Here is a 6,720-nt window from a genome sequence, read left to right on the forward strand (position 1 = left end):
TCAGCTAACCAGTATTTTCGCCCCTTCCCAAAATTACTTCAACGGAAGGTTTCCAGATGGATATGCGGAGCAAATCCATCTGGCGGAGTCAGGTTAATCTGGAACATGCAATGTCAACTAATCAATTTAATTAAAAGGTTCTTTAACAATCTGTGGTTGCATTTAATAGTTTATTATTAGTTTAATATCATGATTACATTTCAGTTTTAGTTGAACAGTTTCCCTTTTTTTTTTTACTCAGTGTCCCAAAATATAAGACCGATTCTACAGATTTGGCTCTTGGACGGTCTGGTTTTGATTTTGGAAGAACCGGCCTTCACTGCATCGCTGGTGTGAATATTTGTTTGATCCACAAATATCTAAGAGCAGAGAAAATGACTAGATGACAGAAAGAAATCACTCACTTTCTTAATGAATCTTTACGTTTGCTGTCCAGAGACATATGGCAAAATGTTCATGTGAAGCTCAGTTTAAACAACAGAGAGTATTTGACATCCTTTCGGTTCACTTGTTCATCTTAGCTGAGCTGCTACTGTAGTAAACTGCAGAGACATGAGTGTCTGTATGCCGAATATAGAAGAGCCACAACTGCATGATTATAGCCCTCTGTGGGTGTTTCCAAACTAGAAAACCACTGAATCCTTTTTTTTTCTCCCATCCTGAATGATTTGTTCTCCAAAGAGGTGGGTGTTAAATACTTCAGTTAACCTCACTGAAAGGGAACCTCCTATAGATCAGGGATGGAGGCTCACAAACCAAACGTCTATCTGGCCGTCAGTGGCGGCTGGTGAAAAATATTTTTGGTGGGGCTGATATAGCCTAGTGTATGTCTCCAACTAATCAGGAATAAGAATTCAAATAAACAATTCCCCAATACATACAATTTAACAGTAATGAATTAATTTACTATATAATAACAGTAACAGTGATGATTTGGGTCACTGTGACGGGGTTCTTTGGCCTCCAACGCAAAGTTTTAAGCGACGAGGTGGATTCCTCACAGTCACAATAACCATGACAGGAAATTTTCCTACCCTACAACAGGGATGTTCTTCTGGCAAACGGGTAGATAAATAAGGATCTCACCGAATTTGGTGGAAGCTGCATCTCGTTCGTTACATTCGCCATCTTCCCTCTAATTGTCTGCACCTGCGCTTGGGTTCAGAAGCCTGTTAAAGCGCAGTATTTTCAGCGCCCCAATACCATAAAGTTCTGAGATGCTGATTGGCCATTAAATTCATCTAGCAATAGTACATGATTGACAGATTCTCTGCAAATGTGGGGCTGTCTGATCAGCGCCCCCAGAACAGAGACGGTAGGAGTCTCTCTGTGGAAATCCACAAATGAATGACAGTAGATAGGGAAATGTAGTTTATATAATTTGTTTTGCTTATAGGTACACACTCTAGAGAGTAAAACTGACATTTATGAGTTAATTTCTAAAAATATATTTTACGTTTCTCTCTTCTTATCAGGGAGGGCGGTGCCCCAGCGCCCCCTATGGGCCGGCCGCCACTGCTAGCCGTCATTTCCCCAGCAGCTTCATTAAATCATACATATGAGGTTAATAAATCCACATAGCAGTCAGTCAAATATAGTACTATTTTAGTAGCTTCGGGCTTCAGGAGGAGCAGTTTGGTTTTCATCCTGGCCTTCTAGTAGCTTCATCTGGTCTGTTCCTGTTTGGCTGTAAATCCATCCTGGAGAGAAATATCAGCTGTGCTGCTGCCATCAACACCTTTGTTTCTAGATGCTGGAGATCAGCCTGTTTTCCAGTGTAGTCCTGTTTCTCTGACCGTGACTAACTGGATGTGCTCTCTTCATCCTCTGACATTGGAGCTGGCTCGGAGCTCGTCTGCCAAGCTGTGTGTTTCCTGGACGGGGCCGCCTTCTACAGCTGCTTTTTCTATGTCTGCTTCTGTCTCCTTGAACCCCAGTGGGCCTCAGCAGATGGCCGCTCACACTGAGCCTGGTTCTGCTGGAGGTTTCTTCCTGTTCAAAGGGAGTTTTTCCTCTCCACTGTCGCTACAAGCATGCTTAGTGTGAGGAATTGCTGAAGAGTCAATGAGTCGATGCAATCAACTGGTTTTCCTTAGATAAAAAACTTTGAATCAATCTGACTGGATTCTCTTTATTTTACGACTTTATTCTGGAAAAAAAATAATCCGTCGTAGGATCGTGACTTTTACGCAAATAAATAATACAGGAAGTCATTTAATCGATGCAGTCAACTGGTTTTACAAAGAAAACTTTCAACCAATGACTGTATGATCTGATTGAATTGTAAAGTGCCTTGAGATGACCTGTGTTGTTAATTGGTTCAAAGTTATAAACTGAATTAAATTCTACACCTTTTGCTGTATTCAGTGATGGAAGAACATTTTTTTTATGAAACTTGGCAATGAAACATGACTTTTACGAAAGAAATTAACCTAAAACTAAAGTTTGTGTAAAAACATGACTAAGTCGCACTGCCGACTGTTGATTCACAGCACCAATTGTTTACATTTACATCTGCATAACGTACTTTAACTGTAATATGCAATTACCTTACACTGCACTTTAATTTAGATTAAAACCCATCTGTATATTATGCTATTGTACATAACTGTAAAAACCTTCTTTTTAATAGTAATATCCATCTCTGTATTATATTCGGTACATATCCAGCTGTAAATTTAGTTCATAACATTAGTGATCTATATATTATATTCATTATTTATAATAGTATTCATCGCTATACTCATTCAGTAGATAGATAGATAGATAGATAGATAGATAGATAGATAGATAGATAGATAGATAGATAGATAGATAGATAGATAGATAGATAGATAGATAAACTTTATTCTGGACACATGGTCCAAAAAATACATACATAAAAATAAAATAAAAATAGTTAATGATAAAAACACAATACAAGTACCATTATCGATTAAATAGGATGTTTAAGCAGACAGGAATACCAGTGTCTCCACAGCTTAGATTGATATTGGAATGCACTACGTGTGGTAGAAAAACCTATGTCCTGTATTTATGGATACATTATTTATCCTGCATTTCGTTGCCTTGTACCTGTACCTGTGTAATGACAATAAAGTTGAATCTAATCGTCTAAAAAAAGGAGCAAATTAGGGCTGAAAATAACGATTAATTTTGCAAATCGTTGGAACTACATTTTTTTCCCGACTAAAAATCGGATGGCCAAAGCATCCTTTTTATGAAATTCAACTAGGTGAAACTAACTTTTATTCTAGAGTTCTGGATGGAGCATATTGATGGACCAAACACATTTTTTTTACCATCTGAAATGCAAAAATATTTAGAATATTTTATTTTACAGTTACTGCTCTAAGTCGGTCGCTCTGTCAGCTAAAGGCATATTTTACAGTCTCTATTCTCCAGTTAACGATTAATCAAATAATAAATTATATGACAATTATTTCAATAATTGATTAATCTAATCAATAATTTCAGCACTAAAGCAAAAGTGACTTATCACTGAATCATGATTACAAACAAATTGTGCTTTTATTTATAATATTTATTTTCTACTTGTTACAGAAAACCAGTGCAATAAAAAAGTGTAAACCCCCCCCGATACGGAAAGACAATAGTAATGTAATAGATGTTTGCAAAAATACATTTATTTCATTAACTTTGTTATAGTAGAAATGAAGAAACGTAAAGGTGACAGAGAAATGGAAATCCCACAACCAATCTAAATATTTGACTCATAACAAAATCAATCAATAAGAATATAAATTAAAATTTAAATTGCTTCAGTAACTCATTTCACCAAGTAGAAAACATTTTATTTATTCATGTCTTTATTTCTGTTTCCCCTCTTACAGCTAATAATCAGAAAATTCAACATAACATCAGACCAATAAGAGATATTTCAATACATTAAGGTTTATTTTAAATGGGATACTTTGAATTTGAAAAAAAGATTCTCATCGGTAGCGTAAAGAAGTAGTGTGATCAAACGCTCAACTAAATCCTACAGAGTTTACATTCAGCCGAACTAATCAAACAGGACGTTTTAGCAGGAAAAGGCCTCCAGCTGCTCCGCGTCACGCTGACGGTAATAAAAGCTGCAGCAGGGTCATCGGTGCTGATTAAGGCTTCATGTGAACTGAAGAGAAACAAGAGGTGATGCTTCTCCTCTTAAGGCCAAAAATAAACCCAAATTAAAATCTAAGCGTCAGTTTTTTTCCTGCCGCTTTGGTATAAACGGCTAATTTAAGTTGACTTTAGCTTTATCAGCGATATAAGAACCCGTAATCATTTTCTCTCCTTAATCACCATAAACTCTGCTTGAAACATTAGATCCCTCTACAATTTAACAAAGCTCTGCTTTGTGTGTTTATAAAGCTCATATCAGAGGTTTTCTCTCAGGAATTTGTTCTAAACAGCAAGGAGGAAAAATATGTTGTTTAAATTAATTATAACCTGGAGGTTTACATAAAAAATCCTTCTGAAAATGTCTTTAAATTCATATTTGAACTGAAGGTTTTTTTTTTTTAGGACGTCATGGTGAGCAAAGCTAAAGACTGCAAATAAAAAACAGTAAGTCTATGAAAAGAGGTGATTTTATCTTTCAAAACTATGACAAAAAATGTATAATTATGTTAATATAATGGCTAAACAGAGCGTTGAGAAGCATGGAGCTGTCCCATTGCTGAGCAGGAGGAGGTACTTGGAGCCGTTTACTTTCTGATCGATTCTTCTGCTGAATAAAACAGATCATGTAGACTGGGCATCCTCAAAGTCGTTCCTCGGGGGCTGCTGTCCTGCAGGTTTTGGAGCGTTCGCTGCTCCAGCACAGCTGATTTACATTGATAGGTGATTAGAAGGCTTTTGCTGAACTGTAAACATCAGAATCAGCTGTGCTAAAGCAGAGAAACCTCTAAAACCTGCAGGACAGCGGCCCTCCAGGACCAACTTGGTCCATCCCAAGGTGGGGATGCCTGATATAGATGTTAACTGAGGAAAATTACTAATTTCTACTGTTTTATTTACATAAACAAAGTTGAAAGAAGAATACCCACATATAAATCTCTACTATGATGAGAGGTTAGCACAGCTTGTTGCTTGGACTGGGGGGAACCTCTGGGCGTTTCTCAATTCACGAGAACGCGAGTACGTACTCGCGTTCTCGTCAAGTCCGTTCTTGGCGAGAACGCAGGAAGATCGGACTTGACGAGAACGCGAGCACGTATGTGTATTGGAGCAGAAGCGTACTCGTGACGTCATCACAGGCAACGTTGTTTAGCATTTCTTTAACAGTCAAAACTATTTATTCCCTACAGAAAACATTTTGAAAACAATATTTTTAATTTCTAAAGCTTAAAAAACATTTAAAAAAATTACTGAACCGCAAAAAACCGCCATCAGAACGAGCGGTAGTTTACACATAACTAGACCGAGAGAAGTGCACTACAGACGGGGTAAATTTAGCTCTGGCTGCGGTTACCCTCGGAGGTCTGCAGGTCACTCTGGTCCGCTCAACGTCGGACTTTTTTTTTTTTTATTTCACACTAACTCTGTAAACAGGGAGGCTTAAATGTATAATGTTAACGCCTCAAACGATTTCAACGCACAAGTTTGCTCTGATGCATGCTCGATAAAGAGGGCGGGGTGAGAACAACATCCGGGGATTTGATGCGTTCTCGATCTGGCGTTCTTGAGAATTGGAACGGTACTTGGGCTGAGGCTGATGACGTGTCACGAGTACACGAGCACACCAGAACGCTCAAGAACGCATATTGAGAAACGGCCTCTGTTTGTGTCATGCCTGCTTCCAAGGCAACATTTATAATCAGTCGGGTAATTTTCAAAACCTAAGACAGCCAAAAATGAGGATTAAAAACCCGTATATTAAACATGTCTGGTCCTACGGTGAGGTGTACAGCCACACGGCTTGTACAACACAATTCGATAGATACTTATCTTCAGATCATTCAGATGTTAAAACCTCTCCAGATCAAACATGAGTTTGGAATAAAACATGGCCGACGAGGACGAAGAAGTGATTGAGGTTCTTTGTGGAGGAATTTTAATAGAGAAGGAAAGGCAGTAATCTCTCTAAACTGGTAAGTTTTTTATTTTACTTTAAAAAAAGGCATCGTGGAGGGCCGCTGTCCTACAGGTTTTACAGGTTTCCCAGCTTTAGCACAGCTGATTCTGATGATTGCAGTTCAGCAAAAGCTTGTTAATCAGCAATCAATGAAAATCAGCTTTGCAGAAGCAGGTAAACCTTTAAAACCTGCACGAAAAATTCTCTCGAGGGAAAGCCTACGTTTAAAAGAACCCTTTTTGGATTGGCTGCATGTCATATTCAGCAGATTGTGTTCTTGTCTGCCCTCAGAAAGCCCCACAAACACAAACACACCTAGGATATTCTTGATTTAGGGTCGAAGCCGAGCCGACGTCTTTATAAAGAGCCCAGATCATTCCGAACACACAACACAAATCATATTATTATCTTAGGGGCCATCATAATAATCAAACCAAAATGGGCATCTTGGCGTCTTGCCTTGTGAACCAGGCGTTGATGTCTAAAGTTCCTTCCTGAATGGCCTTAATCTGAGCAGTTGTTAGCTTGATGTCCTCATGAGAAAATCTCAGTTTGAATCCAGCAGCACAGAAGACACTTACTCAACCTTCATCCAAACATTTTAAGGCACAGAAAGTGAAATATCTCACGGGTAAAGC

The sequence above is a fragment of the Cyprinodon tularosa genome, unplaced genomic scaffold, assembly GCF_016077235.1.
Source record: "Cyprinodon tularosa strain WSP-4 unplaced genomic scaffold, ASM1607723v1 ctg168, whole genome shotgun sequence".
Lineage (NCBI taxonomy): Eukaryota > Metazoa > Chordata > Actinopteri > Cyprinodontiformes > Cyprinodontidae > Cyprinodon > Cyprinodon tularosa.